We start from the raw sequence: 11,997 nt of genomic DNA, 5'->3' as shown, positions 1-11,997 counted from the left end.
ATGTCACAAAACGAAATATATACAGAGTGGGAACCATATTGATTGCAACTTCTTTTTTTTCAAATGGAATACCCTGTATATTTTTCTATTTTTGACTGATTATATATAACATATGTTTGACCTATCTCACTATTCTGAGTACCATAGAGTTTCAAATTTCAAAAACCACCTGGCAACCTAAGTAATCAGTTTTCAAGTGGAAGGCTGCGATAATTCCAAATGCCCTTTTTTGAGTCATCTCGTTGGCAACGATATATGACATACCTTTGTCATTGAATGAATCTATTCATCGAATATGCACTACACAGAAGCGAATAGATTTGAAATATTCACACTTCATGTGAAGAACAATAAAAATAAGAAAGCTACAAGGAGAGAATATACATATAGAGTTGCATCCAAATCATCCAATTCAAATTTATAGTGAAAACTTATGTCATATCGTTGCCAACGAGATAACTCAAAAAAAGGCATTTTGAGTTATCGCAGCCTACCACTTGAAAACTGATTACTGAGCAGGCCAGGTGGTACATAAAGTTTGAAACTCTGTGATACCAATACCTCCTAGACTCCTGGACTGTTTTCTAGGAGGTATTGGTGATACTCAGAATGAGAGAGATAGACCAAACATATGTTATATATTCGAAATCAGGGAAAAAAGAGCTAGTAAAATATAGAAAAATATACAGGCTGTTCCATTTGAAAAAATGAAGTTGCAATCAATATGTTGCCCACTCTGTATATATTTCGTTTTGTGAAATCATTTTAAAAAAACTAGTCGATTTCGTGAAACTTCTGTAAAAAATATTTTTTGTTCCTATTTTAGTGACAAAGTTAAAGGGGGGGTCAAATTAAGGTGAAAAACCCGGTGCATACGAATTGTGAGTCGATTAACTGAATATGTTTCCATGAATTCTTAAATTTTTCTCTGTATTCACAAATGAGCACAGATATGATCATTTCAACATGTTGTTGACGCGTGTGGAATGGCATAACCCACTGAACATAAGACATAAGAATTTTAAAAATATAATACACAGTGTGGCCATTTTGAATCGTATAATTTCTATTGGAAACTCCTATACAAGTATTTCCTATAACAATGCAAAAATTCGGAATAAGATCTCAGGAATGGAATGTGTTTCTAACATTAATCGTCTGTCACTGGACCACTGCACATTTCTCTTCTTCAACAATCTGTGTCATCTGACCGAAAGAAAGTTACCCACCAAAAAATCATATATAATGATTTCTTGATTTTCATCGCATCTTAACCCAGGTAGTCAACTTTTCCATTCCTCCAATCGAATCTATAGTAAAAATATTTCAATAATGACCTACCTATAGTCAAACTATGCCTTGGGCAACCTCATCACAAGTGTCTAGCCTCTCGAGCCTATGTTTGTTGATCAGAACTGGTTTTCAGAATATACATAGTTCATATAAGTAAAAATGAATTCCCTCGTGAATTCCAATCATTCTCAACATTTAATTGATCAGTTGATGGTTCGAAAGGCGTGAATGCAAAAATTCAAGAAAACGACAAATTTAAGACTGGTTCTTTATCTCATCCTACGTCACATACTTAATTCAACTTTTCAAAAAAAAAGTTTATGATCTGAAAATAATATCACGTGTATTTCATCTCATGATTTGATGTTCTCAAAAAAAAAATGTTTCTTATCCATTTTGAACGCTTGATTTCAACGTTCTGAAATTCAAAAATGGAGTTTTAAATAGAATTAATGCCTTTCGTATTCCTGAAAAAAACCTTTTGAAATCGCAAATTCAAGAATTTGGCTTATGGGTATGAAATTGCCAAAATATAAAATTGATTGATGATACAGTAAATTTTAGTTTTTGAAGATGACATTATTATCGAAATGTTCTTCAAACACTTTCGATTATGGATAAGAGGTTTTCTTACTCAGTTCACTTTATGTAATTCAAAAAAAATTATATATTCAATAAATGTATGTTCTTGATGCGAGTTGACTTTGAACTTAGGTACTTACTATCCAAAGTTAACCTGTACAAAATACAATCAAGAAGTTTGACCGTCTAATAGTCCGAAAAAGTAACTACTGGATCAGCAGTTGTTTGTGGTATGAATTGCATTATTGAACGACTAAAAAAAATAGTATATTCTAAAACAAGTTGCAGAATAGGCTTCTATTCCAACACGAGCGACGAAGGAGCGAGTTTTGGAACGCATGAGTGTAGGAATTGCTTTCTGCAACGAGTATTAGACGATATTTTCTCTATTTCAGTCAAGTTCCGTGAAATATTGTCGAAATTCAATGAAAAATTCAGATCATATATTCAAGTGACATTTGTATTGTATCTTGGCAGTTGGTGTGACTGTTACGAAAATTGACAGATCACGGAATTTCAATTTGAATCGTATGTTTTGAATTTTAAGAAAATTTATAATTACGCATTGAATTCGTGAATTATGTCTGACGAAATATATTTAACACCAGCAGAATTGAAATAAATTGCGAATAATATCGCAAATCCTTTCACTAAATAAAAATTATTTATCTATCTATCCATCAGGTCCCAACATGGGGATATGGTCTCAACTCAACCGAGGTTATGTACCCAGTCTCAAACTTTATAATATCAATTCAGCACTTAATCTCACAAATTACAACAATATTTTTAACAGTTACATAAAATTTCTGAGCTCCAAAATGGGACGCAAGGAAATGTAGTCATCTCGCTGTAACAACCATTTTGGAACTCCAAATCCAAATTATATTATATTGACAATAATTAACGTGTGTTGAATTTTGATAGGATTGGAAGTCTGACGTCTGTGTGGACAACCACAAAACGAAAAATATAACTGAAAACAATGCTGTAATGGGTTCATTACAGCACTGTTTTTAGAACTGTAATGAACTCATTACGATACTGAAATAGAGAAATATTTTTACAATCATTCTCTAGGGGCTGCAGCTAATTTTATAAAAAACTACTATTATTTCTACATGACATATTTGTCTGTACGTATAAGCCTTCAGGTTTTCACTATGCATTAATAAAATTGAGACAACGTCTAGTTACTCCCATATTATCCTTCTAATAAAAAACATTTATGTGTTGAAATACATCTCTACCAGTACGCAGTGCAAATAATAATCCACAGAAAATAGGGGATAAAGACGCCACCTGCACCTGCTCTCAGCACAATCCTCAAACAAAGAGTTATATTTTCCAATTTCCTTGAAAGAGTTTCGACGAGTGTCACCGCCGTAAACAGAAATACCCCAAACAACTCTCAAAGAGTCAAAGTTCCCGTGACAACATCCCAAACGCCACCCCTCTTGAGAACGTTCTCAATTCATCATCGCCCTCCAGAATAATGCAGAAACAGGTGGCTCGAGGCTGGAGATAATGGAATTCATCTAAGCAAAGGACAATATTCGCCAGCGAGGAGTATCGGAGTCTCGGTTATTATCTTAAACTATCATTTTATGGTACGTATGCTATCAACTCATACACCCACCACGTCTTGTTCATGACTCATTGACTGGAGCAACTTCAGACAATGAGGAATGGCAATCAGAGGCGTACTCGAAGTGTAATCCCGAACACCTCTAATCTGATAACGATGTTTATACTTCCAACACAATAAACAATATTAAGGGGGTTTGTTGCTTTTGGAGCTTTGACCAAAATTTCATACTTTTTGAAGAAAGTTTTCGTGCAATTATTAAAAGTGTCAAGTGACAGAATAGTTTGGAAGTTTAATGACACAATGTGGGTTTCTGGTCACTTGGGAATTCCAGGAAACTTACAGGCCAATACAGTTGGCAGGAAGCACAACCGTCTTTTACTGGCCCGAAAACTAAGGGGTGTTTTTTTATTTGAGCTATAGAACTTAAAATTGCAATAAAACAACGATGGATTATTCGATTGATATGAATTTTATTTATCCGCAAGATAATCTTGTGGCATTACATTTCAAATATGATTTCTGGCATATGACCGCCACGTCTGGCTCGGATGTAGTCCAATCTGGACGTCCAATTTTCGATGACTTTTTCCAACATTTGTGGCCGTATATCGGCAATAACACGGCGAATGTTGTCTTCCAAATGGTCAAGGGTTTGTGGCTTATCCGAATAGAGGAATAGACCAATGACTTTACATAGCCCCACAGGAAGTAGTCTAGCAGTGTTAAATCTCAAGATCTTGGAGGCCAATTCACAGGTCCAAAACGTGAAATTAGGCGGTCGCCAAACGTGTCTTTCAATAAATCGATTGTGGCACGAGCTGTGTGACATGTTGCGCCGTTTTGTTGGAACCGCAGCTCTTGGACATCATGGTTGTTCAATTCAGGAATTAAAAAGTTAGTAATCATGGCTCTATACCGATCACCATTGACTGTAACGTTCTGGCCATCGTCGTTTTTGAAGAAGTACGGACCAATGATTCCACCAGCCCATAAAGCGCACCAAACAGTTAGTGTTTCTGGATGTAACGGTGTTTCGACATACACTTGAGGATAAGCTTCACTTCAAATGCGGCAGTTTTGTTTGTTGACGTAGCCATTTAACCAGAAGTGCGCTTCATCGCTAAACAAAATGAAATGGACGTAGTGCGCGATACGTATTCCGCACAGAACCATTATTTTCGAAATAAAATTGCACTATTTGCAAGCGTTGTTTAGGCGTGAGTCTATTCATGATGAATTGCCAAACCAAACTGAGAATAAATCACTTGACAGCAGTTAAATCGGTCGCAATCTTGAACAAAAATGCCAACTTAAAGTTATATACCTCGAAAAAAACACCCGTTATTATAGGAAAATACATCTAGGTAAACAGTTGCAATAGAAGGAGGAAACCTATGAGGTAATACTTTTGGTGGAATCTTTCAGGAAAGCTTATACTACAAAAAATATTTGTATTTACATTACATGTTACAAGTTACCACTGAAACCCTTACAGGGAGCACCTGATGAGAATCGAGTTATCAAAAACTGACGAGTGCAAATTCAGTTGGAAGGAGAAAGGAACTCCTGGTCATAGAATGACACGCAATCAGAAGAACGCAAAAAATGATAAGAATGAGAATTTATAGAAGTGAAGATGTAATCTTAGTAAAGCCATACCAGATACTATACTTCATTAGAACTCTGGAACTGGGAGATGAGGATGCAGTGGTGAGGACAGCACTAAAGGTGTAGACCTTCAGGTCTTCAGGGCGAGGAAATCTCTAAACAGTAATCAGTCATCACACCATCAGTAACAGCTAATATTCATGTACTGTCTTACGTCTCTTATGAATTTTTCCTTTATTTAAAGCATACATTTTCGAACCGAAAAAAGATTTCGATTCCTTACAAAGTTTCATCAAAAGCTGCGAGGATTTCTTTAATAATTTATTATAACCAATCGTGTCATTTAGACAGCCCTCAATCTCAACTTTGAGATTGAAAATTTTTGGAAGGCTCAAAAGCAAAGAAAATTCATGAACGAATGTTGAAAGTGTAAAAGGACTCTTCGCCTTCAACTGGTACAGTAGAAAGATAAGTTGTAAGTCGTACAAACCTTGAAGACGATCCACGTCAAGGACGTACAAAAACAGCGGCAATACAAGAAATCGTAAAAAAATACAGGATATCGTATTGGAAAAAGATCGAGTTCATGAAAGAGATTTAACAGAAGCCCTAGGCATAATTGAGATTATAAGGGGAAGGGTGGTCTTGTTCCAGTATATTTTGGACTCAATCAATTTATTGTGTCGACATTTTTCGGCCCATGACCATCATCAGAAAACAATAGTGGGTCCTGATTCATATGAAAAATATTTTTTCATCAAAGCTATCTTTTTAGTTGGTCATCATTCACATTTAGTGTTGAAATGTTTTTTTTTATTGAGATTGTCACTTCAGGGATGGAATTCCCAAATTGTAATATCGTTGAAACTTGATGTTCACGGAGACTTACCTGAATAATGAAGTGTATGTATTTCAAGTCATAAAATTGTGTTTTTCTTATCGAACAGCAAAACTTATTGAACAGTCCAGTACTTATACCTTTCAGTTTACTATGCTCTCTAGAAATTTTGGCACGCAATGATGGTACATCTTACAAAAAAATAATAATGAACGAATTCGAAAAAATCCTACGACTGCAGCCCGGTAGAGAATGCAACTCGACAACTCAATCTGAAATAGCCATTCGCCAAAACAAATGATCCAAATATTTATATGCGTTCCGCTGCGAATATCTGACTCGCAAAATTTTGTTTAATTTTTTGCGCTCGTTCACCTCGTAACTGAATCATTCATTGTGATGGTCGCCTTTGTTTTGCCAAGTACTTGAAATTCCCATTGCCGATAACGAAGTTGAAAAGCGTCAAATAACATCGTGCTCAACGAACACGATTTCGTGCCTTGTGAGGTATGAATGGACCTAGTGTACTGCAAAGGCTATAATCCTATTAAGATACGTTACGGCGTTTTTATCTGAAGTAACTGCCGCTTTCGATATGGTTGTAGAACAAGACGATGCAACAACAATAGTGATAAGTTATTTTTTTGGGCGCCAGTCCTGTGAACAGATCGCTCTATCATTTCGTCTATTTTTTTTGTAATTTTCAATGAGGATCAACTAACTCAGCATTTCTCAAATTGAGGGAGGCGCATTTATATGATTGGGGGTGCACAAGAGATTGAAAATAAAAAGATAAAATGATAAAGAGAGAAAAAAAATTATTGAAATATTATTTATCAATGACAAAGAAACATTTTATGGATTAACTAATGGCAAACATGAGATTGTTTTAAAGAGCACAATTTCTCTTAATTTGGTTTCATGTTAGAGATAACCACTCTGAAGTAATTTTCTACTTGAAGTTTATTTCTGTATTTAGATTTCAAGGTATCAAGTGCAGAAAATGCAAGAGTTGGAGAAGGCAAGAGATTCCTAAGAGCTTTGGCTTTTATAACTTAGTAGTCAACTAGAAGCTCAGTCCAGAAGTTTGTTGAAGATTTTTCAATCAATTTTGACTTTTGTATGATTTGATGAATAAAAATTTTTATTTGAAAGTAAAATAACAATTTCAAGCGAATTTATTGTTGATTACGCAACATAATTATTGAAAAAAACTACTCAATATTTCTGCGTCAGGAGAGACACGATATAATCCTGTTTTTAAATAAGAATGCCCAATTGTCATATCATATTCATAATTTTAATTTCCATGACATTTTGATGTTGAAATACTCCACCATCATTCACCTATGGTACTTTTTGACGTTTAATGGGTCTAAGATTTAAACTGAAAATGATATCTTGAAAAATGTTTCAGATAATTGTACGATTTTTTTTTATTGGATTCCTAAAAGTATTCAAGTCTTCTACAATCACTCTGCACGTGCTCCGGAAGACTGCAATTTTTAAAGTGACCTTTAAATAATGTCAATAAGTCCATTTATTCCTCGATTTAAATGAGATGCCCTGAATTTATTTTACCTGTCGGACAGCCCAGTGAGTAGTCTTCAATTATTGTTGAGACATATTGTGCCTAAAATGAATAGTTTTAAAAATACTTCGCATTTCATGTTTTTTACGGGGTCTGGTAGTATACTTTCCACATATACAGTTTCAAAGAGATAAGATTGCTCAACTCTACTTAATACCTACTAATAACATCAATTAGAGATAAGCCAAATCAAAGAAATCATCAAAATATTTGAAAACATTCATTTTGACAAATGACAAATGATCTTCTGAAAAATTTGCAAAATGATGTGAAGTTCGAATTGAAATACAGTTTGCGGACATCTGAGCAGATCATATGAGCGATAAATATTGATGAGAATTTTTCAGCTGACAATTCAATGCAGTCATTTTGTGCTCTTCAAGAGAATTCAGACTATAATTTTGTTTTTTCGAGTAATGTCTATTTTATTTTGTCAAAATGAATGTTTCCAAAAATCTTGATGGTTTCTATTAGCTTGATTATACTATCACTGAGAAGATGAGCCTTTAAGGATAACAATAATTTCAAGCTTCATGTAAAATTTCATGTTGCTAGCGTAGTCAGATTCAAAATTCAAGCAGAATATCGAAAAAAAACGAGATAACATAGACGTGAAGTCAGGATTTTTCATGCCTCAATTTCATGTATAAAACGCCTATATACAGCTATGTGGTTTCCAAGTGCGAAATTGGCGCATCAATCAATAATTCATCAGATAAATAAAATCAATAGCATATTTTTCCAATTCAGTGATAACGCATCATAAATCAGTAAAACCAAATGGAGATGATATTCCAACGAATTTCAAATGCTGCTTCACGAACTAAAAGGTTTCTGGGACATTATCTTCCTAGATTTCCATAATGTACTCTTCCGAACTGAATACCTATTCCGTAATCCATTAATAATGGTAAGAAAACGGGACTCATTTTTCTTAGTAATTCAATTGAGACTACTTAATACCAGTGGGCATGGAACTGATACATGGTTCTCGCGAAGCATCTCTGAAGATTGCTCGTTCCAGACGCTTAACCAATCTCATTTTAACGGTATCTTTAAATACAATAAAAGGATATATTCGAAATAAAGAATTCAGGACGCAATTCGAATAAAAGGAGGAATAATATTATGTATTTATTTGATGTTTAGACAAATTTCATAATAAGAATCTGATTATTTCACTCATTGTGAAATGAAGCAATCAAAAGGCACCAATCTTCAAATAATCATGAAAAAAGTACCTCTTTTATCGCGCTCAAATTTTCATATGTTCTAAATAAAGGTTTCCATTTTGTCAAACATAAGTTATTATCATTTTTGTTGAAAGTTTTATATTCTTAATATTTACCTTCGAAAACTCCTATTTTGATCGAATTTCCATAAAACTAATTTGACAAGAAGGTGACAATTAGAAGACACAAACATAACTGACGAAGTGTTATAATATTTTCTATGACACAGCAACCCCAAGAACGTAATAATCAATCGTCTCAACAGTAACCTATCTTCTGTAATATGGTGTTATCAAGCATGATCCAGAGAGGGTCAAGAACGTCGTAGACGAGGAAGTGGACGATCAAGACAGACAAATTAGGTCCAAGACCACTATCATCAATTAATGTCATTAAGAGACCGATTCTCGACTACAAGATCAATAGTCTATCAATTACTTCGAACCCTGTAACCCTTACAGTTTTCGGTGGAACTTGAACTTTTGTCTCGTAGTCATATCGACCATATCTTGTACTTCGGCTGAGGGCTTGTCATCGAACTTTTGAAGTGGTGTACCTATACTTAGCGACAGGATTGGGATGGCTCTTCGGTAAAGAATCCCGATTCTGGATGAAATGAGCGTTGGTCACATCACTTAGACGTGGAGAAGGTTATAATTGCCAGTTTTTTGTTGAGAAACATGTGCACCACACTGTAAGGGTTGTTATTGTTTAGGGAAGCAATTCACTGTTTGTATTCATCCAAGGCAATAAGAATGCATATTGTAATGTTAATGAAGTGGTAGAATCCCATATAATTCCATAACTTTAGGAGTTGAAGAACCAAATTTTCAAAAGCCTATATTGCAAAATATGAATATATGTGAAGCACTTCGAGGAGACTAAAACTTTTCGGCATGAATTATACATTGTCTGGGATGCAATACCTCAGGAGGATATCGAGTCACTAGTCATTAGTGGAAACCATGCGGGAGTGTCAAAGTAATAGGGGTGGTATTACACATTATTGATAAAAATTGACTTTATCTCTTGTTTAGTTCATTTGAAATTTTGATGAATTAGTATATTTGACTAGTTGAACCCTCCTGCTAAGTTTTGGTCTTCTTGGTGTTCCTTTTTTTATGTCATATAGTTTTTCTGTGTTTTCGAAGTTAGGAAAAGCCCAATTTTATCATCGCTAAAATGATGAAGAATATCTTTGGCATGATTTTGAGCCATCGAGAAGCAACTCTAGCCGAATATAACTCGACCTATGAATTTAAATGGATCAAACTTAACAAAAATATTTCTTGCATGTTTTGGAAAACTAGTTTCATCCAATCACTTATTGTACATTCAACTATCATACTGAAAATATTTGATAGTTTAATCGATTTTGTGATATGAAGTATGAAGAATAATTCAGATCCATCAGAGACATCTGACTCAAAACTATGTTCTAATATATATTTTGGCTTCAGATATGAAATAGTTGATCAAAGTATAATAATGAGGAATTAATTTTGATTCAGGAAGAATTTCCAATCATTCTCAGTGTGTACCTAGATCAGATCCCACAATTTCTTCGATTTAATGTTAAACGAATTGGGATGAAATATTGAAGCATCGGTCTGAATGTTTATATCACAAACAAGACGAGCGCATCATGAAAAAGAAGCGCTTAATTGTAAACTGATTTATTCTCAAGTTGGCGATGTTTTCTGTGTGTAATTAACTCTATAATTACATTAGAAATATATTGATTTTAAATAGGATTAAATCAATGAGATTGTCGGAAAACGATCTTCGAAAATAACAATGACTAACCCAAGGTTGCATCAGGTGATATCACCTGTTCATTATTCAAGACCGCATTTGAGGTTAAGCCAAGCTGAACTTCCTGAAGACTCTTTCACACCCTTACCTTTATGCTATAACTCAATGTTATATCCAATGTAGAAGTATCAGTTAATCCCTGAGACACTTTGTTCAAACCGCACACACAAAAACCAAACCAATCCTCCGGATAATCACCGAAAACAGAAGAACAAACAACACAAACACAAGTTTATCGTATTCTAACTCGCTCAGCCGCGTATATTCTGTATCCGCATGCTTCTTAATTCTTAAAGTATCGACGCGCCACTCTAGCTTAGCGTTGAGTTGAGAACGACAACGCACGAAGCTTATCGGAACGGAACGAACGCAAAAACTACCTGTATAACACAAACAAAATTGGGAGGTTGAAGGATATGTGTCGCGCTCAAAGGTGAACCGATGGGTGGAATTTTTGTTGCGTCTGATGATGGTACATGGTCGGTCTGGGACATGGGAATTGGGCAACGAAAGTGGGGACAGGTTGAACTTGAAATGTTGGGATGGTCGGCTCAGGCAGACTGCGTCAGATGGAGAACAACGGTGCCGATTCTCGTAGGAAATTGGGTTTAAAAGGATGAGAGCGATGTGGAATCGACTAAAATGTATTTGGTTTTTTTAGTCATTTTTTTCAGACCTCAAATTAGTTGAATAAAACTGGCACCGAGGCTTTCAACTAACAAACTATGGCAAGTAAAACAATATCAAAAAATAAACAAATCAATAAATTATGATCATAATTCATATTAAGATGAATTTCCGTCACGTAGAGAACGAAATAATCAAGAGTCAATAAATTATTCTTAAAATGAACTTTACTCATCCTCTGTTCTTAAAATATTCTCTTGAAGTGAAAAGGACAGCCCTTTAATTTCCACTTAATGTCTTTGGTATGCTGATAAACGTTTGTGTAACTAAAGTGGCCTGGTATAGTCATTTCTTATTCTATCTCTTGTTCTCAGGTTATAATCATGATAGTCCATATTGTGCTTTAACTTCGTGTCGACTTAAATCACTTCATTTTGCATCTTAAAGAGAAGCTTGGACTGTTCAAGCATTTTATTTTTAGGCTATTCATCTTCAACATTGGATGCTCCCTATACAACGTTTGAATTTGAGATCCGTCTAATTTATTTCTGACGATCTGATATACGTTATTGCTGACGACGATCTACGTTATATTAAGTAAAAGGAGAAGAAACACTCTCTATGTCAACTCCAAATGTTTTATCGAATGGCTACATGTTTCGATTTCCGAAAGATCATCTTTATGCCCCACCGATTGAAAAAAGAACAAACAGAAGAATTATTCATTCTTTTCAATTAGTAGGGCCTGAAGATGATTTCTCGGAGATCGAAACATGTGGCTATTCAACAAAACATTTGGAGTCGACATAGAGAGGTTTTT

The 11,997-nt window shown here is 34.7% G+C and overlaps 1 protein-coding gene across 3 annotated transcripts in view; it reads right to left on the bottom strand.

Moving 5' to 3' along the window:
* Positions 1–11,997, bottom strand: part of LOC123681141 (polypyrimidine tract-binding protein 1) — a 592,501-nt gene that overhangs the window by 454,015 nt on the left and 126,489 nt on the right. The window contains exon 1 of one of the 3 annotated variants that reach the window (XM_045619367.1): positions 10,639–10,987. The exons of the other annotated variants lie outside the window; for them this stretch is intronic. The gene's annotated coding sequence lies outside the window, so the exon portion shown is untranslated. Of the gene's footprint in view, positions 1–10,638; positions 10,988–11,997 lie in introns of those variants that run through there. 3 annotated transcript variants of the gene reach the window in all.

Source organism: Harmonia axyridis, chromosome 5, assembly GCF_914767665.1.
Source record: "Harmonia axyridis chromosome 5, icHarAxyr1.1, whole genome shotgun sequence".
NCBI lineage: Eukaryota > Metazoa > Arthropoda > Insecta > Coleoptera > Coccinellidae > Harmonia > Harmonia axyridis.
Note: the sequence above shows the minus strand (reverse complement) of the source record. Positions and strands in the feature narration are given on the sequence as shown.